The 27,772-nt window shown below is 42.9% G+C and overlaps 1 protein-coding gene across 1 annotated transcript in view; it reads left to right on the forward strand.

Moving 5' to 3' along the window:
• Positions 1–6,328: 6,328 nt before the first annotated feature.
• The window catches only part of LOC308091436 (leucine-rich repeat-containing protein 4C-like), a gene marked incomplete at its 3' end in the record, with an annotated part of 71,918 nt that continues 50,474 nt past the window's right edge, over positions 6,329–27,772 (forward strand). Inside the window, exon 1 of the mRNA XM_080437053.1 lies at positions 6,329–6,656. The remainder of the gene's footprint in view (positions 6,657–27,772) is intronic.

The raw sequence follows: 27,772 nt of genomic DNA on the forward strand, positions 1-27,772 counted from the left end.
GTGGTGTCCCATGCCCTGCAAAACATCATCATCAATAATAAATACCAAATCTTTAGTGGTTCCATCATTCAGGTGATAGCATTCAGTTCTTTGCCTTGAACAACAATCACACACTGTTCCACATTTGAATGCACCTTACATTCTACACAGTAAAATCCATAGAATCAATTTAAATATGTATAAATGGATCCGGATCCATGTGTGCATTCGCTGAGTTAAATTATCACTGAGGGCTTTACTGTGTATCAACTGAACTACTTTCTTAGAGAATGTGAAATAAAGGACGTAAAGTAAAGGTATTGTAGTGGGTGTATCAGTATGTAGTGGTGTGTATGAAAGGTGTAGAAAATAGCAAGAAAAAGTTTTACCCCCAAGAATGTCCAACAGAGTTTGACAAATACAGTATTATTACACTAATCCATACCAGCATAGCCTTTCCACCCACCATCCATCCAGGCTATGGGACTGCATGTGACCAGGACTTCAGATCTCGAAGTCTGCAGTGACCGTGACTAGATCCCAAAGTCTGGGTTTAAAAAAATGCTACTAAACAACAAAAATGTTGGAAGATGAGGCTAGTCTCTCAAGCCAGACAACTAATCCAAAATCTTTGAATGTGATAGTCTTTAACTACGCCACCTGAATGCAATACAAAGGAAGTTGTCATTTGTCGTCATTTCCGTTCACTATTTCAAAATATCTTTAAAATATATTTGAAAATGTCTATCTCTGCTAAGCAGCAACCTAGATGACTAGATATGTTTAGACTAATTTAAGTAGGACAAATTTACGCAACTGCAAAAACAAAATGGAAGTTTGTGTGTGTGTGTGTGTGTGTGGGGGGGGGGGGGTGACAGCCACTTTACAGTGAACATTTTCTTAAGCATTTAAGTAAATGTAAGCATTTGACAACTGTGTGAGCCAACAGTCTATCTTGAGAGACTATGGACAGACTTACAGAGTTTTTGTTCATTTAATAGTTGGATGAATTGTAGGAGAATAGCAGAAAGAGTGACTAGATTTACCAAAATTACCTCATCACCTCTTCCTCACGTTCAGTGACATCTAATATGCAGAAGTATGCTCCACAATGCACGTCACCAATTGAAAAAAAAAAAACATTTTAGGGAGTATGGATTCATGTCCTTTAAGCTTTCTCTTTGGAAATACATGAGTACACTTTATTTTACCCACGTAAAAGTAAATATTGGCAGAGTAAATAGCAATGACGGAGGGGCTAGTCCTGAGTGCCGTGTATTTATTTTGATTGTGGGCGATAAGACCTACGTGGCATATCTAACAAGATTATTAAATTGTCTAATTGCTTCCCAACACATGTATTATTCAGTCTCTGGCAACGTTATTACTCCCAGGGAAAGGAAATTATCTATGTGCCTTAATCCGTCTGAATGCCACTTTATTACGTTACCGTCTGTTTCTGTCAAAAAACATCTTCTCTACACAGTAAAATCTTTGGTGTTATAATTTCAAGCTGCAATCCATAACTTTTATGTCCTAACCTTCAAAGAGGTCATTGTTGACTGGAGGAGATATTGCTCTTATGAGCTTTGGGCAGTATACTTGTCAACCAGTTGGTGTCCTACCGGACAACAGGGTCTAATATTCTCAATGGAAGAGCAGGGAGACCACCTCCAACCACTGCAGATGTACTATTAATTATATTGTAAAATAATCATTACAATAAATTACACAGTGCATATTTAACTCCAAACCGTGTACAAATGGAACCAAATGAACCCTTATGGCTTTCATTTGCTCACTCTTCAGAGTTATACTAACACAGGGATTTTATTTGTGTAGGTGGTCTTTCCGAGGGGACAACAGAGAGCCTAGAGTGCTGAAAAATGAACATTTTCGGCCTACACTGCCGGTCTAATCCACTTGTGTGTCAGTGACTCACATAGTCAACATCAAGATAATCCTCTTCCTGAGTAAGGTGCAGGCAGCAGAGCCAATACTCAACACTGTAAAAACATTCCCCACACCCAAGGGACTGTCAATAATGTATTTTGCCCGTGCCACTTCAGCAATAACCAGTCCCATGGGTTTGTGTCTCACCCTTTTAGAGGACAAGGACATATTGTTTACTACAGTGGCCCTAGACCTGTTTAACCTGCTCCAAGGGCAGCGTGATCTTGACTAGAATGTTCAAAAGGTATACAGGACTCCTATTGACCAGGAGTTAAATGTCACCATGATCATCTTAAGAAGAAACAATCATTTACAAATATACTTTATTTGCCTAAGGGCTGACAACAGTTATCTGCCCAAGGGCTGATATGACAGCTGATCAATTAGTGCAAGCTAAAATGCCACCACGTGCTAGACTGTCCCCGTAAGCGACCTCACTGCAGAAGGAACTCAATATGTCAAACATAGCACAGAATTGTCCGTCAAATACAGTTATGTAGATGGGGTGGAACTATTCATGGCTGAGAGGACACTGGACTTTATCTGGGTGCAAAGGAACCAAAACACAGAGCGGTAAAGAACAACGTTTGATGGTTTACAGAATGGTCGCGTACCAACGAGGGCGAGACCAGCAGCACCTGCCGTGTTCTCAGCCTACCCCTCCCCATCCCCCAATTAATCCCAGTGGGAATACCTTTTTGTTTTCCTCCTTTTTCCTTGTATCGTTAATCTTTTCATTAAATTCACCACTTTCGCCACTCACCACTGTCATACGACAAAGTATGAATCAGGCTTAAGTGATACAATAAATAAGACTATGGACATGGGACACACAAATCGTCACCTGGCATTCATCGCTGCCCTTGTTATCCAACTCACACCGGCCATCGGACGGATAAGCTGGGGCAACACCAAATGCCTGGGTGATCATTCTGATGAGCATATACTTCCCCTTCCTTGGAGTAGCAGCTGTTTCAAAGATTAAGTTGTCCCAAAAGCTACAGTACATGAATCAAGATGAGATGTATGGTCTTCTGTGATAGCTCCCACAGTGCAAATAAGCACTTAAGTAGTTAGGAGTGGTCGCCAGAGATTCCCACTTGGTGTTAAAATGAAAGCCTTAAATCCCAACCATTAGGCAAGGCTGCTTTGCAGCAACATGGTCCCCATTATGTCACAGTAACCAATGGAACTGGACTGAAAATTACACTTGAATGGCACGGATTTACTGGAGCACAAAAACGGAAAGTTGCTCTGCCATCTTTGTGAGCAGTGTGGTCTCTCGCACGCTAATGGGTTTCATTCATTTGCATAGTCAGAGCCTGGGAAACTGGGAGGGGGAAAGAATGAGAGAGCTCGAGAGAAGGTAATGATGTCTCCTTCAGTAGAAAAGCAAGAGGGTGGGTGCGCTTTAAAGCCTGGTGTGTGCTTTGTGGTACGGTAGTGACGTGTGCCAGAAATAGCCGATCTACAAGCTCACAAAGCGGCATGAATTTGACGTGTTGTGAGCTTGTCGATCTGATATTTTTTGGTGCACATGGCATATGACGGAGCATAAATTAGGCGTATACCCTCTGAATGCCAGACACACACGCACACGCACACACACACACACACACACACACACACACACACACACACACACACACACACACACACACAGGCAGGACAGGTCGACAGTTATGAAGACGGATGAATGATGCAACGCCTTCAGAAGACAGGGAAATTAGATCCAATGTTGACAGCTAGATGCACAGGTCCCTGGTCTGGAATTTGAATGTTTTCTCACACCTTCTACGTGACCTATAACAATAGAAAATCTCTCCAACTAAGAGATCTTGTCACTCAAGCACTAGAAGCATTTGTTATCTCCAACGTGCAATGTATGTATTCTAGTTTGATGTTTGTTTAGCATAATGCGTATGTAGTGCAATGATATTATACACTTCACAGGCAGTAATCTCGTTGGAGACCTGAAGCATTCAGTGTTCAGCTCCCATGCCGCAATTCTGCTCAGTGTATTTTTCATAATGGATAACAGAGAGCCAGCATTTATAAACGGGTCAAAAGTGCTGAACCCTGAAAGCATCTGAAAAGACATTGAGCTTATCAATGAAGGTGAAACTGTGGGCTAAAATTGTCTCCTAACACAGTATGTTTTCCCCATTGTCATGAGGACTGGCCCCATTATAACTAGCCCTATCCCTTACCTTAAGCCTAACCCCAACCTCACACTAACCTCACGTCTGTCGTACTATTGGGATGTCGGAATAATGGGAGGTCGGAATTATGAGTGGACCCCCTATACTGTCAGTAATTGCTTTTATTTAACCTGAGAGTGTGTATGTCTTAGGTTATAGCCTAATAGCCTATGGCATGTTGAAATATAAAATATATGTTCCTGGTTTTGTATGTTATGGGAACATGATGTGATGTAGTTGTCTTTATCTACACACCACTGCAATAAGCAGCCTGAGGCCCCCCTGACAATAGTAAACATGGAGGAGCGGCCGGTAGGTGGCAGTCATGTCCCATTTGCCAAAGAGACACAATCTCTCTGTGTCTCTCTCTCTCTCTCTCTCTCTCTCTCTCTCTCTCTCTCTCTCTCTCTCTCTCTCTCTCTCTCTCTCTCTCTCTCTCTCTCACACACACACACACACACACACACATGCACACGCACACGTGCAAGCACAGGGCATGCTTGCGCATACATAATAATGTGAATTTGCTACCCCCTTTTTAATCTAATTGGCCTATGAATGATGAGGCCATGGCAAAATTAATAAATAAAACAAAAGATTAATATAACTTTTCAGGTGGGATGTGATGTGGTGCATGGCGGCAAACAGTTGGAGAATAATGATTTTTGAAAACCGCTAGCAACAGTCGAAATAGAGCAATGTCAAGCCAGGAAAATATATTTCCTGCCATAACTCCAACAGCCCATGCCTCAGTAAGGCAGCGCCAAACCGAATACCAAAACGCTCGCCCCAAAACACAGTCGCCCCGGAGCAAATCCGGCGGTATTCACCTGGTATTCCAAAACATAGCCTCAGTAAACTATGCCTAAACGGTTTAGGCTAAACCTAACAATTATTCCTAAAAGTAAACTCAGTAAAACGGTGCCAAAACCTATTCCTCAACTTTAAAAAAAATAGGGGTGAGCGTGTTTTGGGGCGAGTCTTTCGTTTACCGCCAAACCACCATCAGTGACTGACGGATTACAAAGTGTCTTTTTTTTTTTGGAGAGAGAGAACAGCTTGTCAGTGGGAGGTACGTAGCTTTGCATCGGAGACCATCAGCGCACCGAATCGGTGATGGCTCCTTTATGCTGCTCTTATCAAATCCATGCCTGTCTGTGAAGCACCATGCGATTTATTCGTGTGCTTCAATGTAGTAAAGCGCATCGACGGATGTAGCCTGTGCGTACTGGAGCCGGTTGATTTGTGGTCAACTCACCACCACCTCCACACGCATTCCGCTGGAAACGATCGAGGGCTTGGAGGAGCATCAGCACTCCGAATGATATCAGGGAAGCAATCTCCTATGACACATCAATGGATAGCTGGGACTTGGGATTCGCGATTTGCATAGACAGTGAGAGCGCAGAACGATGTTGTTGGCTGAATCTGACAAGTGAAAGCTGCCTTTGGTGAACTATAACTCTGGTCCAGACGCTGTACGAGGATCCTGGTCACGAAAACATCCGAAATTCCTCTATTCACACTAAAACGCCACTGTAATACAGTGGGGTTTTGAAGGCTTGAGGATACCTGCTGGTTTTGGCATCTATTTCAACGTCAAACGTGCTCATTTTCTTCTCGAAATCGTCGAAGAAATCAAAGAGAACAGAAATAATAGTCTAAGCTTCAACTTTACAATTCCATATCTTAAAAAAGGATAAACTAGCCGATTAATTATTCATTCATTGCGTGACTTCGTCCAAACGACAAAAACCTTGGAGGAAATAGAGAAATAAGCATCTTTGAAATCCGCACTGGGTTGTGAGGTGAAATCTAATCAGATTCTACGCGGCTGGTGAGTGTGAAGGAATAGGGACATAAAGAAAAAGTTGAATTTGAAAGCAGCGAGAGGGGAATGTCAAAATCGTTCTTTATTTCTTCCTTCAGTGTGTGGATGATGGTCTACCATAACCATACGATCTCATGACGGATTTTCGGATTTATCTACCTGGACGATAAGGTTTGGAGCGCTCTGCATGCAGGTTTGGAAATCGAGGTCCCTCTTATATTTAATTGTATATTCGAGACCTGATCAAATAGAATGGTGCTGCAAATCCGCATTGCTCTAAATCCGTATTAAAAGATTTGGCCTGAAGTAATAGCCTGCCGTTGATGTATGCCTGGCTAACAGAACATTGAAGATCGCTTTGGAAGAGTAGTTTCGTGGATGGCACTTGTGGGTCTTGCCTCTGTGTTTTCTGCGTCCTGAAGAATTGGAAACAATGGATACATCATCCTATACGTGAGAGTCACCGCTTATTATCACCCCACACTGATGGTTGGATTATCTTGTCTTGTCGTAACGAGAATGGGAACAAAAACGCGTTTGTCAAGAAGAAAGTATCACCACGGATTCTGTCAAATCGCCTGAGAATTGCGGATGGATTTTCGGTGCAGTTTTTGGGGAGGGAGCTTGAAGAGGGATCGCTGTCCGTCTCTCAACCCGAGATCCTGCACAGCTCAATATACCTTCGTGAACAAGTAAGTTATTATTGTATGTGCTGAATAATTGTTGTTTGGCTTCACATTCGCTGATACTGTATAGTGGTGGTTCTAAACCTGTGGCTCGGGACCCCCAGGGGGGGTCCCGAGATGACAGTGAAGTGACAATTTAAGGACTTTTAATACCTTTTCAATACCAAAAAAATAAAGAAAAAAAAACCCATTACTGCATCAAAAGTAATAAACAAACTATACTATAGAAACTGGTTAAACAATTGGCCAAATTGTCAAATAATATAAGAAAGAGGCAACATTTTTTTAAATAGCAGATCTACAAGTGAGGCGTTGTGAGATTGTAGATTGGCTATTTTCACAATATCTATCTGTGGAACCGAGTCAAACTAAAAAGTGCTCGTCAGGTTGTGGGGGTCCCCAGTTCAAATATGATTATTTTGGGGGGTCACGGCCTTAAAAGCTTGAAAACCACTGCTGTATAGCATCTAAGCCTAAATACTCCATCGTACGACGGTGTCGCTTGGCTACAACGAACTGATCTAATGCGACGCGTCGTAAGCTTGTAGATAAGTTATTTTTTTAGACAAGCGACAGGTCGATTGAGGGTTGAGTAGCCTATATATTAAACTTAAGATATTTACTATGATGTGCACATTAGGAAGATGAGGAGACAACATGTGTCTGCCTGCTTGCTTGCGTTTCAGTGCGCGCCCTTGATTTGAGAGCGCGCACTGAGCTTAGAAATTATAGATAAATGGATAAATAAATAATAGCTACTCAGTTATCAGTTTCCCCGATAGATAAAGATAATCATTTGTAAACGAAAGCACTGTGAATGCATCGTAAGTATATATACTCAACATGGAGGCTTGTTGAATTGAATGCAGACAAGTCATTCATTTTCCATCAGTCCACCCATTCAACCATCCATCCATCCATCCATCCCTCCATCCATCCATCCATCCATCCGTGTACATAGCTTATTTAACGAGTGTGCGAATGTGCTACAACTTGTATAGAGTTAGTTGGGCCATTGTGCAGAGTATAGAAAATAATATACAGTGTGTTAATTTTAACTAATGTTGTTGAATTGTACTTCTAGCCTTTCTTCTAAATATAAAGTACTGTTTCTTTTCTACTTCTACTTTTTCTTTTCTTTTTTTTTTAAATCTGAAAACCCTTGTTTAATGTAGATTGTACACATACTATAGTTATACATAACGGGGCACTTTTCCGTAGCCTGTAGCTTGGCCCTATGGTCTATCGGCTAGAAGGAGCTGTCCTTCAAATGTGGTGCTGAAACGGAAAGCCGCCGTTTTCAGACCACACCACATTCCATCTATACTCTCTGTATGATTCGAGGTTGTAGTAGGCTACATGAACCGCTGGTCTACTGGAAATGCTACTTCAGTAATGTGCAAAAATGCAATAGCCTGCACCTTCTAAGGCTGCTTATCATATGCTGGTGGTAGTGGTACACAGTCAAATTTCGTTGGTGTTGTCAGTTGCATACACAATTCCACAAGCAAATAATAATAGCCTATGAAAAGAAACATATGCTGCCTAATATTAATAATAGCCAAATAATACTCTTATATGGTCTTAGGAGCGTACTACAATTTCCAAGATGTAATGTACAGTAAACTAGTAGTTACAGCAAGTGCTGTTTTTTGGCAGTGCATGATCATTACGGAAAGGCATCGAAATAGAATGTTCCCTTTAGATTTAGTTTTAAAACATAACAGCTTGTCAACTTGATAATACACATCTGTCATATTGGTCAAAACAAAGTGTTGATGGTAAAAGTACAAACAGAGGTTGTGGCTGTCATTCTTGAGACATAGTGCTCATTGAATCTCTCCATCACCTGCAGGAAAGGTGAGGAAAAAAGTTGTGAATATTTGTCACCCACTGAAAGAAAGCCCCTCCATATGATGGAGAGACATCACCTTGGGGAGACAAATTAGGGCTCTCATTTTATGCCCCTTTCCTGTCAAAGGGTTTAGCATGATGAATCCGCCCTACACATCCCAAAGATTAGGTTTGTTTGTTGGCAACTGGTGCAGAGTGATTCAGACCTCCTTCCCTGTTTAGCACTCCCCAAACTTTCTCAACCCCGCAGGAGATTTACAGAGATTACAGAGATTGTGAAGACAACCTTGTCAAGACTGCTTACTGTGTGCTTGGGATGTAATGTGATTTAATATAGTCTATAACTCCCTGATCGAGTAAGATGATTGAAAGGAAAACTATGGATGCATCAAGCAGCTCTGTGCAAGTATTCCATTTGTGTATGTAATAGAGATACAACAGTGTCACTACCAGTGTGTCTCAGATAGACCTCCTTAGCAGTGGGACACAGCATCAGAGCAGGTGCCGCTCTGAAACCGAGGGGCCACTTCCTGCCTCTCAAACAAAGACTGACTTTGATAATGGAACTGCCCAAGACGTCTGTTTTACGTCCAATTTCACCCATACTGTAGCTTTTGTCTGTCTTATCCACTGGAAATCATGCCAAGCAGCCCTGTCAGAAAATTAATGAACTTGTCAACCAGAAAAGGTTACCACCGCAATGAAGTGTCAGGGTCTTGTAAAGCAACAGACCCAAAGTCCCACATCCTATACCAGTCATTTAGCCTTTCCCAGGATCTGACTCACTGCAAATCAGGTCCAACACGTGGCATACAAGAAAATGTTGTTTTCTTTAAAACATCTGATGAATCTCTATAGAGCCCAGAGCACCATCAGAATAAAATTATTTGACTGTTGAGGACAAACGTTTTTTTCTTTCTTCTTTGGGTCTACTGTAGCTTTTCAAACCCGGTTTGATTCAAGAATGAAAGGGAAAGTAAACAGTCAGAGAAATACTCTTGCCTTTTTTCTAGCAGACTGACAGTGCAACACAGGGGGCCTCAAGCTGGTAGATCAGCTTGTAGTTAATAGACCTCATGTTGGAGGTGAAAACAGCTTTTGGATGAATACAGCAGAGGGCTTAGCAGGTTATACAGGAGATGCCAAAATTGTAATAGAAACAAACAATGTAATCACTTGTCTCTTCTTTTGATTGTTTTGTTCACATGCGTTGCACTGCGTTCTTCATAGTCCTCATGAGGATACAACGGATTGGGAACTTGCCTCAAACAATACAGTAGCTTCCGAGTACATGTATGGAAATGGGAATTAGCAATAGTTTGTGTACATACATTATTGTTATTATTATTTGTATAATTCCCCTCACGGACAACAATGTTCCATGTTCACTTAAGCTTGAAGCACTGTGTCAAGTCTGTCTAATCTCCACAATGATTCTAGCCTGATGAATGTGATATACTCTAGGTTTGTAATACTGGTCATTATGTCTTAACGTGATTGCACCACATTATATGACAACCCTGCATACTCATCCAATCTCAGCTCTCCACCCCTGTGAGTAAGAGGAAGCACATGGGTTTTCAGGTCAGGGCAGAGCTGCTGGTGCTCTTTGACTATTAGCTCTTTGCGGCATGTTGATGATTGCTGCTTTTATACAATGTGGCCATTAACAGGATGACTTATCACACCTATACAGCTGAGCAGATGAGGGAATCCATCCCCAGCGAGTGACTTTATAGGAATTGACATTTGAAAGATGCTTTCAGGAAAGTACATTACAGTGATGGCCAGTGACACAAGACTGCTGCTAGGCATAAAGGGTGGCTTTGAAAAGGAAGTTCAAACCACCTCATTTTCTGATACTATGATAGTGGGTTAAATACTATATATTCTTCAGTATTCACTATAGTGTTGAAGGTAGTTAAATTATTATTAGGGGACCAAGCACGTGGTGCGTAGGACCCCTACTGTTTTTGTTAGTTTTATTATTATTATTCCGCCATCTTGCAGTTCCGACTTAACCGTGCAGTAGTTTTTTTTACGAAACTTGGCAATAAAGTAGAGGGCTATGCCAAGAACCAAAACTCACAACCATTGGCCAAAGGGTGACCAATGGTTGAACAGGCATAGCTCCTGAATCGTTTCACCTACAGCCATGAAACTTCATTACACATATACGTCTCCTCATGACGAATAACGTTGCCACTTTGACCTATGACCTCTGACCCTTGGCTCTTCCTCTTCCATTTTGAATTATATGAAAAACTGTTAAATTCAATTTCCTCCTGGGATTTTTGAGCAATCCGCACAAAACTTTCTACACACAGACTTTGGACCAATATCTATAAACCCAGTTGGAGGGAAGTTTGTATGTGAAAAAAGCCTCCATGAGCCAAAGAATATTGCAGTTTTATGAAAATTATTCTTCTGCCCCTAACTAAATAAATGCAGTCGCATTTTTACGAAACTTTGTAGTATGATAGAGGTTCATTCCAAATAGCGCTGGAGCCAATCTTACTCCAATTGGCCAAAGGGGGGCTCTATAGCAATTGTTTGAAAATGCAAACTTTGAACAGGCATAAGTCATGCCTCGTTTGGCCTACAGCCATGAAACTTGCTGACATATGTGCCTCTACTTATGAACACATCTGTCATTAAGTTCCCCCCATGATTTTCCGTCATTTTGAGTAGTTTGACACTTAAATCCATTCTTCTCCTGAGAAGCGTTCTACACATAATCTATGGACCATTATCTAAAATCCCAGTTGAAGAGAAGTTTGTACGTGAAAAAATAAAGCCTCCATGAGCCAATGAATATTCTAGAAGGCATCGCTTCATTAAAAAAAATGCAAAGTGTGCATGGGCTACTTTCTCCCAGTTTCAAGTCTAGGATTTCAGTAGCTCAGAAGGTGTGTACATATCAGTCAGAAGGTCCCTGGTTTGAATCTCGGCATATCCAGGCTTAATTTAAATTGCCGCACAGAAATCATGACTTAATTAATGCACGTCCACTTTTTTTTAAGACCAAATGAAAGGGCGTTTATACAGTATTTATTTTGAATTGTGTGTCCTAGTGAAACAGGGGCATGGCACATGACAGAGGGCAAAACTTTATGCTTTATGCGTAGAGAGGTTCGATTCCAGGCTCCGGCAAAACCAATTGGCCAGGAATAGTGATAAATAGCTATAGCCTAATCAAAATACTGCAATTGTTTCTGTTGTGTAGATGAAGCAGAGAAATTGGTAAACCTTTGTCTTCATCATTGAAAATTTAAAAAGAGTCTGCGATCTGCCATTATAAGCAACATAATAAAGACATGCATTTTAATATCCACAATCACTCAGAACAATTCAGTCTATTATGTTTCTATGGCTTATTAGGCATGTTGCATATTGCATTTTGCATATTGCATTCCTTGACCCCCGTATTTCTATAAATATAGCAATACATATTGCTTCATTAAGCCCCCCGGTGGTGTTTTTATGGTGTTTTATGTCTTCTCTGACTATTTGGAGTTTCTTCCTGGAGGCTGAAACCTTGAGGGTCAAACGTGCCAATAGAGAAACAGCGCTTTAGTGACATCACAAAGCCATACCCTCCCCCTCATTATCATAACACAACAGGTGTGGGCATGAGGAGGAGGAGGGACTAGGACAGGTGGGGGGTGCTAAGGTGGTGGAGGAGGTGCTAAGGTGAGAACCAGGTATACTTAATGATCTGGAGGCGTGTCCACATAAAAACAACATTTTAACACTTACTGTACACTTTTTTTTTGTTGAAAAAAATCCTTACATAATAATAATACCTTATGATCAGGTTTTAGGGTTGAAAAATATCATGGCACCCCATCTTTAAACTATAGTTTGTGCAAGCCGTCATGCTCATGAAGAAATACATTGAAAGAAATAAGCAAGCATCTTGGAAACATACATGTACAGTACACACAGTTACACACACAGACAGACAGACAGACAGACAGACAGACAGACAGACAGACAGATGCACACACATGCACACACGCGCACACACGCACGCACGCACGCACGCACGCACGCACGCACGCACGCACGCACGCACGCACGCACGCACGCACGCACGCACGCACACATACACACACACACACACACACACACACACACACACACACACACACACACACACACACACACACACACACACACACACACGCACACACACGTGCACTCAAACACACAAACAGTGTGTACAGCAGACTCACTCATTAGTCATCCTCTCCAGCATGTCTGTGTGAGTGTTCTGTCCAGTGAAAGACAGTTGAGCTGGGGGAAGGCTGTGCTGCGTTCCGCTAGTCGATGGATTAATCAATTGGGACCCCGGCTCAGGCCATCCATCTCACAGAATAATCTAAGGGACATCATAAAAGCTCCATTCTGTCATACTGGAGGCCAGGGAGCATTGCTCCCTTTTCTCTGGCCCGCCCTCTGCTGCCAGTTTTACTATAAGAACTGTAGGAGCATGAGCAGAATGAACCAAATACATCTGCAAACAGTAAAATATGGAGTGTTAATCGAAGTCTGAGAATGCATAAATGGGCCCCTAACCACATGAATTATGTGTTCCTCTCTTCTCTATTCTCCCTTTCACTATTTAACTCCAATAATAACAAATAGTTTCACCTACTCGTTTACACCTGTATGACGTGAGATCATGTGACAATAAAGTTGACTCTGATCCCCATTTTGGTGCATGTCATAATTGGAAAACATTCAGCAAAAATCTACAAGCTCACGAAGTGTCGCAACGCTTCACAACACGACACAATGTGTCACTATGACATGCGTCACTATGCCATGCATTGTGAGATTTGTAGATTTGCAATTTTTGTCGAAGAGACAATGGTGTAGAGGGAAAAAAGGACGGGAAAAGGATTAGACCCCTGGGGGACACTGGTCAACAAAGTATAGGGTTCAAGGTCCTTTTTACACTCAACTTTTCTGTGTATATAGGATGATCTCTTACTGTACTGTATTCGTTAGGGAGCCTAACGTTTCGAAGCAACGCAGGATGAACTATATGTGTGCCTCTGGCTCCAGGGTATGAGAGAACTCTTCCAAAAAACTCCCTCCTTCGCTGTGCTCCCTCCATAAGAGCGCTGACCTGAATTTAGTCTGCATCATTACTCACCACTTGCCTTACATCACCCACATTGCCAGTCGTGATGATGGCGTCTTCAACTTGAGCAATCTCCACCCCTCCCTCACCACTGCCAGTCTCTGCCCTCTCCCGTCCTGAAAGCTCATTGGAATGCCACATGGCGCTAAAACGATAGTGACAGGACCTGAGGTGTGACTCTGCTGATGTGACAAGTCGGTTAATAAGAGCTCACATACGTACCGCGCAAATGCTGCAGTGCTCACGCACTCTCTTTCTTGCTTTTATACGCACACACACACACACACGCGCACGCACGCACGCACACACACACACACACACACACACACACACACACACACACACACACACACACACACACACACACACACACACACTAATATGTACACGTGCGTCACCGAGAAGGCATTATTCCTGCCTCCGGGGCACCTGGGCAGCATCTGTTTAAAGTGATACTGGCCCATGCCACCACATTAATTCCTGCTGCTAAATTAAAAGGTTAAATGGGCTGGGAAAGGCTGGCGTGCTGTCTCTCGCTGCCTCCGTCTATCTCTCTGTACTCCTGCTAATGAAGGTGAGACACTCTGTAGGTCACCGTTTGAAAAAAAGAAAAAAAGAAAAGAAAGGGAATGACAAAAATAAAATGGGGACCGGACATGTAACAGTAAAGTAATTTTAGCTTATTGCATGTCCACGTGAGACACTTTGACACTGGCTTCTGTTTGTCATTGTTTACAGTGGAATCCACATAACTGAAAGAGAGCATGTTCCACGTGGTCAGTGTAGATGTGAAGTATTTTATTTATTTATATAGTGCCAAATCGCAACAAAAGGTTAACTCATGACATTTGACATTGTTTCTTTGACATATTGCAGGTCAAGACCACACTGACAATTCCTCCATGAGCAAGCACTTGGCAACGGCAGCAAGGAAAAATTCCCCTTTTAATGTAAAGAAACCTCAAACAGAGCCCGCCTCTAGGTGTAGGAGGTCGGTCATCAGCTTTGACCAGTTGGGTTGAGAGAGAGAGAGAGAGAGAGAGAGAGAGAGAGAGAGAGAGAGAGAGAGAGAGAGAGAGAGGGAGAGAGAGAGAGAGATGCAGGAGCTGAAAGTTAAGAAAAGGAAAAAAAAACATTTCATCTGCACAGAAATGCCCTTCAAACAGGTTTTCACTAGTCGCATAGCAACAGTGGGAGCCATGATGACTATTGCATCCACAGGGAGCTTGTGAGTGCTGCTAGCTAAAAACTAAAGTGGTGGTCAGTGGGTACAACTTGAGCCCTTAATGATGGGACCACAAAGAGTCTGTAATTAATGGGTTATTTTAAATGCACGAAAAGAGAGCCTGCTGGAGTTGATGGCTGTTATCTGAGTTCACTAATGCAATTATTTTAGCCCACAAAGAGCCCGTACAGAATCTTTCAACAAGAGACGGGCAAATGTTCTCGCAAAGCTGTGTCATGGTTGGCACCCACCCCATATATTTCAACCTGCTCACTCAATGTACATATACTGCAAAAAGTGTTTGACTCTGAAAATGTAAACATGTTGCTACTGTATGTGGTGCTGCTTGGGGCATGATGTAGTGCAGGGCTACTCAACTTAAGATGGCTCAGGGGCCACTCAGCAAAATACCAAAAGTCCAAGGGGCCGCCATAAAAATGACGGTCCTATTTTGGATTTTTCGATTTTGTAACGCACAAGAAAATGTACATTTTGACATCATATTCTTTTCACTGTACCAGTTTATTTTGTGTTGTGTGTATGTCCAGTGGCAGACACCTATCCTGGGCGCGCGGCAAAGCCGCGCGCCGGAAACATTTGGGGGTCAAACCCCCCCCAAAACCCGAAATGCATAGAAAACTATGCATTATACCTGTAACAATTGACGCACCTGTATGTATGTCTGTCTGTTTGTTTTTGAAAAATGTTTTAGCAACCCATATATTTGAACGGAAATGTATATTTTTATCCTGTGCTTAAAAAAATATTATTTTTTTTGACCATGAGGGGGCCGCCAAGACGCTGCGATCGGGCCGCATGCGGCCCGCGGGCCGCGGGTTGAGTAGCGCTGAGTAATGTAGTAGAGTGTTTTGCCCATTTGGCCCACAGCAAGCTTGTTATTCAGGGTAATAGCAAGCATTCTACTACATGAAGAGCATTTGCTTCGCAGAAAACCCCATTTGGTTCCGTTTGTACACTTTGAGGAGTTAAATTAACAGGATCTTACTGGGTTGAATCTACTACAGAAAGATAGGGAGGACGATCTTCAGAATGCATTGTAAGGAAAAAGCAGACCAGCAGAAATATCAATAGAAGAATAATTGCTTTACATTGAAAGAATATACAGAAATGTATGATGCAGTATGGGAATATAGGGGATATTCTCACACAATCGTCACCACAGGTAAAGTTGGACCTGGATTACAATAAAACCAGCAAGCATTAGCATGTAGAGCTGGGAAATATTTAAGGAATATATGTGTTCCTATAATGACCGTCTCACTGTACTTTATCCATGCTTATTACACGGCTACTTTCAAAGAAAGCAATAATTTGGCACGATATACAGAATTATGAATGGACCACAGTTGAACCATTGTTTCAACATAAAGGCCCCTGGGTATTTTTGTGTTATCCTTTTAGCATAACCTTTGACTGTGCTACCTGTACAGTTAACAATCGTGTTAATAAAGTAGTCAATCAATCAATCAATTGATAAAAAAGAACATTTTATTTGTTTCTCGTTTCTCAAAAAGCTGTGTAAATATCTTTTGAAAACATCAGCACTCAATATATCATCCCATTATTGATATTGAGGTACTTTTGTGCGAAATATTGTGGATACTTTATTTCCGGCGGTTTTCTAGAGACATCATATTGCGCCATTTGGTTTGTATTCCACAAATAAATATATTTATCGCTAGTGGTTTGAAAGTGATGATATCAAACAACCAATTTTTCTGCCTTGACAAATACAGTATTCAGTTCCTGCATACATTACCGTTGATCAAAATGAGTCATTACAGATTCAGATCTAACATTAAAAATGGGCAATATTTTCACAATCTGTAGAAACAAGGGAATTAACAACCAAAAAGCTTTTGAGAGACCAAGGGAAAGAAAGAGACGGGGGCGGGAGGGGGGGGGGGGGGTGGGTACAGATTCTTCTGCAGCTAAAGCCCCTTAATTAAAAGGCCTTTATTACATAGTTGCTGTCAGTGAGAAACCTTATATGTCCAAAACTGTTAATTAGCAGGAAATGGAAAAGCAACCAGTGTTCCAATGGATCCAATGTAGTTATCATTTAGTCACAAGCTCTTGTTGATACTTTAACATTGGTTAAATGTTTATAAAACACACAGACAGACTTAACCACGTTCAACCTGGCGTGCCTATTTTGGGCATATCATTATAGGCGATAACTTTCAAAACGTTTAAAAACGTTTAAAAAACAACCGATCTACCAGCTTGGCTATTTGGCTATTTTGGCGCAACAATGTCATGCAACAGAGTATACAATAGGGCATTAAAGAATTAATAAAAGAAAAGAAAAGAAAACGCAGATTTACACAGTCAGGTACAGATCACACTATAAAATGACCATTCTTGATGATTGAAATTACCATGTTTTATGATCATGAACATTACAGTGGACAATACATGGCAATATGCCTTTCAGTGGAAACCATATTTCACTTGACCATATTCACACAGTGGCCATTTTACTTTTATGTCATACTTGGGATGGGGTTCCCCCGAGTAGGCTATGACCTAAGAGCAAAATGGCCGGCATGTGGCATATGGTCATTGATGGCTAGTTTCTTTCCTATTCTGTACCTTTCTCTCTCTCTGTGTGTGTGTGTGTGCGTGTGCGTGTGCGTGTGCGTGTGCGTGTGCGTGTGCGTGTGCGTGTGCGTGTGCGTGTGCGTGTGTGTGTGTGTGTGTGCTTGTCAGTGCCTCCTACTAGACCTGTGCCTTCTGTAGACCCAGGGGTGCGGAATGATCGTCTGGGGTCTGGACATCTGGGTTGAGCGTGTGCCGTCTGTCTCCCAGATCTGCTTTTTAACTCATAAACCCAATCAGGCGGGCAATCAGACGGAAGCTCAGCTCACCCTCACAGGAGGAATCTGGCTGGCAATCAACACCACACAATACAACACAGCATGGTCACACCTGAGCTATACCAGTCACACATTCTCTGTTTTTTCTTTTATACGTGACTATCATGATAAAGGGGGAGTTATGTGTCCATTTCTACTGCAGACACTCATATTTCGTATACCTCATTATGGTATAAAGCCCATGGGGGGCCCGGTCAACTAAGGATATTATTCTGTTTAATTGGTTAAGTCTTTACATTATTACGCCATCTTCTCTGCACCCTCTCTGCCACTGTTCGGGGCCGTGTCCACTGAGGCGTTTTTTTCCCTTCTGAAAATGCCAGGGCGCTCGCCTAAAAACCCTTCCAAATGCCCAAGTTGAAAATATTTCTGCTCTCAGCAAGCAGATAAAAACCTCACACGTGAACGCGCGGGCGTTCGTCACGCTGCTGGGGTTTCCAAAAGCGTGGCGCTCCCACTCCCAAAACATACGCTGTGCTCAGGAAAAGATCACATCTTGGTGGACACGGCCCCTTCTCCTCTTCTGTTTTTGTACGTGCACTAGCTTGTGTGCAAGCATGCATGCATGCATGTGTGTCATACATTTCCCCTGTGAGCTTGTATGTTGTGCACTTCTGTTGCCTTCTTTTGGTCTATTGCAGTATTGTTATGTTCTGAGAGATGACTGAGATAAAGCAGTTTGTTCACGAGGCTCTCTGGTTTGTATGTGGTGCATACAGAGCCAAAACAATTAAACAAACTCACTGACTCGCGTTTTGTTTGCAAAACCATATATTGTTGTCAACTAGGATGGCTTCATTTTTGCTTTGCTTTGGCATGAGAGCCGCAGTGCCATGGCCTTGCTGGAAGCAGTCTTTTGAGGTGTATTTAATGGCTCTTGATTTCACCGGGATCAGCACAGCTTGCAGGGAAACAGTGAAACGACAATAATAATAAATAAATGATACTTGATGTACAATATTCATATAAAGACTTAGCTGTAAATGAACAACTTATTATTATCAGTATTGTATTGAGGATGTTTCACAGTCTTGCGGACCATGGCTCAACCTGTATGAGTGAGTTACAATCAAACCTCTCTTGACTATGAGGATATGAGAGAGAGAGAGAGAGAGAGAGAGAGAGAGAGAGAGAGAGAGAGAGAGAGAGAGAGAGGCTACAGTAGATCTGCCTAGACTGTGCACTGTGTAACGGTATAACGGAAATCATGACATAATGATTTATCAGTTGATGTGCAGGATCTGCTTAAATACTCGAACAGACCACTGTGTGGGGGAAAAAAGTGAAAGAAATGCCTGCGGGGGCCCCTGATGGCTTGGGGCCCGTTATAACAGATGAAACACAGCTAAATATGTGTGTGTGTGTGTGTGTGTGTGTGTGTGTGTGTGTGTGTGTGTGTGTGTGTGCGTGTGTGTGTGTGTGTGTGTGTGTGTGTGTGTGTGTGTGTGTGTGTGTGTGTGTGTGTGTGTGTGTGTGTGTGTGTGTGTGTGCGTGTGCGTGTGTGTGTGTGTGTTTCTCCCGCTGCCTTCTCAGTCTCTCCGACCTTAATGTGTCACTCATTTTGGCAGCTGCATGTAGGCAGGGTTGCACTACTATGGAAGTTCTGAAGATCTGACAAGGATAGAGTTGATTTAATCCTACTTCTATCTATGGAGTGTGCCGTTGCGCTGGTCTATTTCAGTGCTCAGGTCAAGGCCTCGTGACAGAGGCTGTCAGACCTCTCGGTCTGTTGCATGAGCAAGAGTGAAAGAAAAAGGAATGGTTTGAGGGGAATACAGTACGCTGGAGATGACTAGAATGAAACCAGCCCATGTATTACTGGGGCAAGGGGCAATCTCAGTCGTGTCAGATATGACTTAGAGTTGAAGTGCCGCAAGCCTATTTCCTCCTAAATAACGATCATTGCTGTTCTTGTCTTCCAAAAACTGTACATTTAAGTTTTTACTGTGGTCTCACCACAGCACATTGAAGGATACTCATCTCACATGGTCAAATCTTTATTTTTTAAATATATTTTTGGGGGCTTTTTCTGCCTTTATTGATAGGATAGTGGGCTGACAGGAAATGGGGCGAGAGATGGGGGGGTGACGCACAGCAAAGGTCGTCGGGATCGGGAGTCGAACCCGCGACACGCTATCAAACTGTATTACCAGCATAATGTGGTATATGCCTGGACGGCTAGGCCAGCAGGCGCCCCACATGGTCAAATCTTAACCTGTGAGAATTGACATTATGCTTTCATCCAAGGAATGCGCAACCTATGTGGGCCACGGGCATAAAGTGGGGGGACCCTATTTACTACCCCCCTACTTCATGCAGACCTGCACCCTTGCTCGGACTACACCACCAACTTCAAAAACGTTTCCTCATTCTTCATTGTAATCTCAATAATTTAGAGTAGCCAATTATTTCTTACCCCCCTTTTCTCCCCAATTTAGTCGTAATGCCAATTGATTCCTCCTCACACACATTTCTGCTGTTGTATCCCACTGACCCACTTGCCAGTGAGGAGCCCCCACCGGGAGGACATAGAGCCTTCGTCCTACTCCTCCCGCCCGACACTCCCCGCTGACAGGTGCCGCCCCCAGCCCGATATCACCAATATCACCCTCCCCGCCTGGCTACCCTCCCCCGAACACAGGCCAATTGTGTTCGCAGAGACGCCCGACAAAGCCGGTTGCACCACGGTGGAACTGCATGTTGCATGGTTGTGACGCTAATCTGTCCACAGTCAGACAGACATGGCAAAGTGCTACAGTTAAAAACGCTTCTTTGGTAGTTACCACTAAAGTAGGTGTGTCCATGTCCTGACAACACACACAGACTGTGGTGAAAACAATACCGCTGTCATGGCTGGTAATAACGCCACAAATGTAACAACAGGACTTTCTCCACTATATAAATTCCAATCATCGCAGTCAATAGTGACTGTTGCTTTCCGTGTTTGCAGGGAGTCTTTGTTATGAACCCTGACATGAAAAAATAAATAGTTTGATGGGCATGAATATTTAAGACGGGCAGCAGAGTGGGAGAAAATAATGGAACCCAACTGCTCTGTGTGCTTGCACGTGGGCGTGTGCGCACACGCATGTGTGTACAGTACAGCGTTGTGTTTGTGTACACTATCAAATGGCTAGGCTCCTGCAGTCTGTGCCAGACATTTCTGTGCTTGGCTGCAGCATGTCGTCTGCCGCTGCAGAGGGAAATTAATAGTCATGCAGAACAGAGCCATGCAACATGCAAAACCTTGCAGCGCCGCACTTCATTCAAGTGAACAGATTTACAGAGTGTTATAGTGTTGCGGAAAACCTGCACGAGAAAAAAACGTTACTTTTCAGGATATGGAAAAATACCCTGTGTACCAATGTAGTTATTATTTAGTCACAAGCTATTGTTAATTATTTGTATTGGTAAAAAAAAATTAAAACCCACAAACAGACTTAACCAGTGAAGTAGCTGATCTGCAAGCTCACAACGCGTCACATCATGAAGCGTTGTGAGCTTGTATATCTGCATTTTTTTAATACAAGAGTATACAAGAGGGTATTTATGAAAAAAAACATAAAAAGACGGAGATACATTGTGTTGCTTGTTTTAATTTGCACCGCTGTCTATCGTGTCCCAGGGTTCCCTAGGAAAAGACATTGTTAATCTCAATGGGATTTTAATCATAGTTAAATAAAGGTCAAATAAAATAACAAAAAAAGTTACAATGTTTCTTGCCAAAAGCAAGCAATCAGAACAGATTATACTTTGATGAAGCCATAATGTTCAATGTGTGAAATCACCCTTGAAAATCCATTTGAACACTTTCAGAGTTAAATTCACACCCAGGATTTCTATAGTGCCAGTTACCTGGAAGCTTACATGTTGTACGAGAATAGGTGCAGGAGTGGTAATGATTCCTGAACAGTGTCAGCAGCGTGTGACTCTTCCTCATCTATTTGACAGCAATCTGTAGAAACCTAGACTTTTGCAGCAAGGAGCTGGGTGGTTTGATCATCCTCTGCTCACGAGCATGTTGGTGTAATGCAGTGATTATGTATAGTAACCGTGGAACAGCACAGGCTCTACGTTGACTGGTAATTGGGCTCCTGTGTCACGACTATGTCATATTAATGACCCAGATGCAGCTCATTGTCATATTCATGAGGTGAGAGGATTGCCTCGGCTCTCTGGGACTGCACGATGCTTGGGGTGTGTGAGTGTGTGTGTAAGTGTGTTTGAGCGTGCACTAGCGCTGTACGTGTCTGTGTGTGGGCGTAGGGAAGAAAGGTTACTCGCTGTTTACAGCAACACTTTGATTTATCCTTTTGAGTTCCCAAAAAGCAGTTACAAAGCCTCATTCTTACAATGTGTTGTTTTTTTATTATTCTTTTTTATCCTGTTTTCCAATTGGGTTGATATGGGGGGAGGGAAAGTGTTGATTTAAATCCCAGAAGCCAATCATTATAGAAAAATACAACATTTCAGCTTGTTTCACACGGCATGAAAAGGCTATGCAAAGTAGACACAAACCAAGTGGTGCACTTTAATCCATCTGTATTCAAATGAAGTCCACAATCATCGGAGAGGACGACCAAAATTCTTTCGGGAGAAGCGTTTTCAGGAACAGTGAGGACAGGTTAAAGGGATGTTGCCGTTGTCTGATGAAACAGGTGGGACCCCCATAGTCACTGGCACGCAATAATTCCTGTTCCTCTCCCCACTGGCTCGGTGCGGCATTTGCATAACACTAATCGGAGCATGAAAGAGAGCCAGATTCTTTCTGTATTCATTAGCTTCATCTCTAGGTGTTGCTTTATTCCGTGAAGCCCCCAAAGACCCCCACCCCTCCCCTATCACATCCTGGCCATCATATCACATGCGCTGTACTTCTCTGCTCAGAGGCAACATTCTGAGGCCCTTTATTTGTCTTTTCTCTCTCTACCGGATGCTTGAATTGGGATGTGGAATTGTGTAGTTGAAGGGGGTCATATGAATGTGAGGTGTCCCTCAGGGCTAAGCGGGCTAAACCGCCCTCTTAATAAAGGAGCTTTAGTTTCAGCAGCAAGATACCATGCATCAGCTTCTCCCGGTACGGTCCATTCCTGCAGGATCACAGCGAACCCGTGTGAGTGAATGATGGCCCTGAGGAACCTCGCCAAGGACAAAGGCGTATTGCACAGTGGATGTGACAGCGCTGATGAGTAGCCCCCTTTGGTTGTATTCTGCTCGCCACTGATTTGGTTCACGCACTATTATCTCAACCCTTTTCATTATATCACCTTGTATATGAGGTGCAATGAAGCATAAGCTCCTCAGTCCAGAACCCAGCCCACTCCTTTTTTTGAATTGCTCCTCTTGCATGCCTGTTGCCTAATTAGAATTCTCCCCTTTTTTCCGTTTGATTCCACTGTTCAGGTTTTGAAAGATGAACCTTAATGAGAAATAGTGTTTCCTTGTAGAAAACGAAATGATGCATTAAAATGTCTGGAGGGTTGGGTGGTGGTGGTGGTGGTGAATGGGAGGGAAGACGACTGCCTTCCAAAGGCAAATTAGGCTTTAATGAAGAATGAGAGTAGTTCGATGGCATTTTACACGTACCGTCACATCCAGCACAGTGACTTGCACGCATTGATGAGGTATTCATTATAGCCAGTTAGGAATGTCAGCTATCAATCTGTAAATGAGCTGTATAAGTCATATAAATTATGCTGAAATCGTGGGAAGCACACCCATAAGTGTCAAAAATGCAAATGGACTTTAATGGATGGCTGAGCGTATGGCAAAAGCTTATAGAGAAGGGATTTTTCTTTTTCACTTTCAAAGCTGGGATCCCCCTCGTCCTCTCAAGTGACAATGGAGGATTCCATCATTGTGAGAGAGTTTCATTGATGTGGTGTAGATCCGATGTCCACGGCGATGAAATGGGAGGCAGAATCTTCAATACCGCTGCTTTGCCATTTCTGCACTCGTTTGTTGAAACATCAAAGGCTTGCCCGCACTGTGACTAGAGTTTGTGTGAAGCAGAGTTTTATCCAAATTAATTGATGGCGCCATGCTGGGGCGGCACGCTAACAAGAACACCATTGTTTTGCATATACTGTACAATGAGAATGCTAAGCTTCAATTTTGGAAGCGGAAGTAATTCTTTTTTTTCAGATGCCACATTGTGATCCTTTGTTTTCTCTGCTGCCAATAGATGGAAAAAATATATATTCAAAACAATTATGGTGTCACACCTTATGTGAATGCACCTCAACAACCAGGAAATGTTTAGGTAGTAAAGATTGTGAAACTTCTTGATAATCTATGTAATCCACATGCAGTACATGTATGTAAAAAGCAATTTTCTTGCAGCTAATGCCTTATTATACCAGAATTGTTGTTGTGAAGACATTTTTACTTATCAAGGTGTTTAAAAAGATCCATATTTTCATTTGGCAAAGGATACAGATGGTTAGAGAGAGAAGTGGGTGGTGAAAAAGTCCAATCCAGTCCACAGACATACGGTATAGATTTTTAAAACTTAACAGTACAGTACAGCTTTTGTACGAGAGAAACAAATCGGGATATGTTGTATTATAGCATGAATAGGCCTATCTAATGTTCATATTTTTGGAGGAAATAGGCCTGTGGCACTCCAGCTTTAAACAAATACAAAGAAAAAGTTATTTTGCACAAGTGCAGCTGTTCCCCTTTGATCTAGCAATGTTCCACCTGATACTGCCTTTGATTGAATATAGTTACAAATTGAAAATAATTTCTGTTTGGCTCTCCATCCAGGCCTTCCTGAATGCATTATTCTCAGTTCTCCTGTTTGTTGGCTTTGGAGGCTGTGGCGTTTTGGATTCTCTGGGTCTGGCTTGTGAAATCAATGCGTCACTAAGCCAGCATCCATTAGCCAGCAGCCAGCCTGCCCATGCCGCTATGTGCGGTCTATGCAGGTTTGTTTTAGACTTTAACTCACTATCACACTATTGCCAATCCATCTCTCATTCCCTCTCTTTGGCTGGCATTCAGCTTCACCAGAAGAGGGATGTTGTCCCCCTTTCCCCTTGCCTAATTACTGAAGTACATTACGTAATGCTCTACTTGTTCCTGGACCCTTCAGTAACTGACGTTGTGGTTTGCAGTGCATAGTGGTTGTGTCTGCAATGTTCACACTTATCGGGAGTAGCCGCCACATTTAGAGTATTTCCCATTTGGGTTTGTGGTCTTGTAATTACCGCCAGAGAGAGCCAGAGACAGAGAGAAAGGGTGAGAGACATAAGCGAGACAAAACATTGTTAAACGCGTGTTAAAATGAAGGGGTTATATCTTTTATGTACCAGAAGAGTAGCTTTCCCCATTTTGAGTGCAGCTTAAGTTAATGATAATGCTTTGTGTGTGACATCCAGGGACCAGCACAGGCTTCAAATGCCTTAACTAATGTCTAGATGAAATGATTTATTAACACATGAGTGGGATGAGCAAGTGCAGCAGAGGTGAGGGACTCGGGGAAAGACAAGACTCTGTGTGGGGGTGTACACAGTCAAATCCTCAGTGCTAATTTTGCAAATGGATAAATTAACACTTCTCAGTCTCAGGAGCAAGATGAGAGGGTTACAGAGTGAAAAGGACTGAGGAGAAAGGAGGAGGTTGGGGGAGGGGGGGCTTAACTCCCGAACTTGCGTTGTCAGCTTCATCTGTGGAGAAAATAGGTTTTATGTCAAAATGCATGGTCTTGGGACTGTCATCTTATTCTAATAAAGCAGCAACTTGGCTTTAGTACTCTATTCAGATAAGAAGTATAGTTTTAAACATTGTAAAACATAAGACGACAAGAAAGCCGAGAATGGTTCCAAGTACCAGCTGTAATATTTGGAGTGCAATCACCTCTTGCAATGGTCACATCTGACATTGAAAAATGGCAGAGTAGGTCACATACACTACAGTAATGTTTTTTTCTTTACTTTTTTACCTTTTACTCATCCTGGACAGGTTCACAAATGGTCTTTTTCAGCAATGCCCTGCTTCACTATTCACGTACAGTTGCACACATTCACACCTGGGAGCTGGCCCCAGTGGCCAGTATACTGTTGGCCACTGAGCAGCTCGTGTAGAGTAGTTGGGGGTTAGGTGCCTTGCTCAAGGGCACTTTAACTGTATTGAGGGACGAGTGAGTGTGCCAGTGTGGCTCTTTCACTTCCTGCCGGTCCATGGGATTGAAACCAGCAAGCTTCTCGGCTTCAAGTACGCTCCTCATTTTGAAGGAAATTCAGTGGTATGAGGAGATATTCAGGGAATGTATGTGGTAGCCCAGATGCACACACGCAGATGCACACACGCGCGCCTTGCCACGCACGGCCACACAAAGACACACACAAAGACACACAAAGACACACATACACACACACACACACACACACACACACACACACACACGCACACACGCACACACGCACACATGCACACACACGCGTACACACACACATACAAACTAAATGTACGTCACCTATCTTTCTGTCACACATTCAGTCAAATATACTGTCTCCTCCTCGCAAATCTTTACACATGCCATCCTGCTCTGTGTTCTTGTTTCACTAATCTCAGTGTGCTGTTCTCTTTGCTAAGTAATTGGGTTTAGAGAGTACTGTTTATCCCTGTCCGCCAAAAAATCTCCCACTTCATGTGAGGCAGAATACTCTAACCTGTCTGCCTTCAATCACTATTCTAGGGAGCGACAATACCTCAGCTGATTTCAGCTCTGGTATCCACTAGGTAATGGGTAAGGGAAAGACGACTGCTGGGGCCATGCACAAACAAGGGAGGCCTTTGGGGGAGGGGGAAGGTGGGCGTTGGGCCGGGGCTCCTCCGGAAAGCAAGCACATCAGTGCTATTGTTAGCACATAGCGGGAGATTAGCATTGATGGCTGTGTGCGAGCTAGCAGGCTTGGCTGGCATCCTGTGTCGGATACTAACCCTGCCCACCCCTGCTGCCTCTACCACGATGTCACAATTAGCTGGGATAGTGGCAGACATGATTGCTCGCCCTGGTGGCAGTGCAGTCAATCCATCACCCGTCACCCTAATATCGCTACCCTGACTGGAGATCATTATCAATGTGATGAATGCCGCACTCCCTTTCACCCGGATAAGATTATACCTGCTCTTGAATCAGGAACTATACAGGCTGCTGTTCACGGCTCTGATTTCTGAGGCTAACCAGCTCATGATGATGGGAGGGAGAAAATACCTGAGGCTCAATCATTGGGATAACAGAACATAGTTCTTGAAATAGGAACATGGATGCCTAGTGCGTCAACAACATACTGTAGTTGCAACGTTCCTGGTTCAATTCCAGATGGAGACCAGTGTTGCATGTCCTTAGTTTACTGTCTCCTCACTCCCCTATTGTATCTAAAGCAAAAATGGAAGAAAGGGGAACATTTTCTTATACCTTAACTGCTGACATTATATATACATTTTCAAAATGTCTCTGTCTAAAATAGAGCTTAAGTGGTCAACTGTTCAATATAACGAGGAAGCAACAATACAGAACATGTAGCTTGTCAGCTTGTATTAATACTAGCATGTCTGATTGGCATAGATTATCAAAACCATATGAACAAAATGTGTATTTCGAAAGTATTGATCGGTGTCTACATGTACCTAAACTCACGCACGCACGCACGCACGCACGCACGCACGCACGCACGCACGCACGCACGCACGCACGCACGCACGCACGCACGCACGAACCCACACACACACACACACACACACACACACACACACACACACACACACACACACACACACACACACACACACACAGATTTCCTGTGCATCTGACTGATTAGAGAGCATGATTAATTAGCAGACAGATTGCTAAACGGGGGTGGACGTTGCTTGGTGGAGAGGTAAAGAGCAGTCTCCACGGAATAGAACAATGTGTCCTCTATGCCCTATCTCCATCTCTATCTCTCTCTCACTCATTCTGTTTCTCAGTCTATTTTTTGTGCTT

This window comes from Gymnoscopelus braueri (assembly GCF_963280865.1).
Source record: "Gymnoscopelus braueri genome assembly, chromosome: 9".
In the NCBI taxonomy this organism is placed as follows: domain Eukaryota; kingdom Metazoa; phylum Chordata; class Actinopteri; order Myctophiformes; family Myctophidae; genus Gymnoscopelus; species Gymnoscopelus braueri.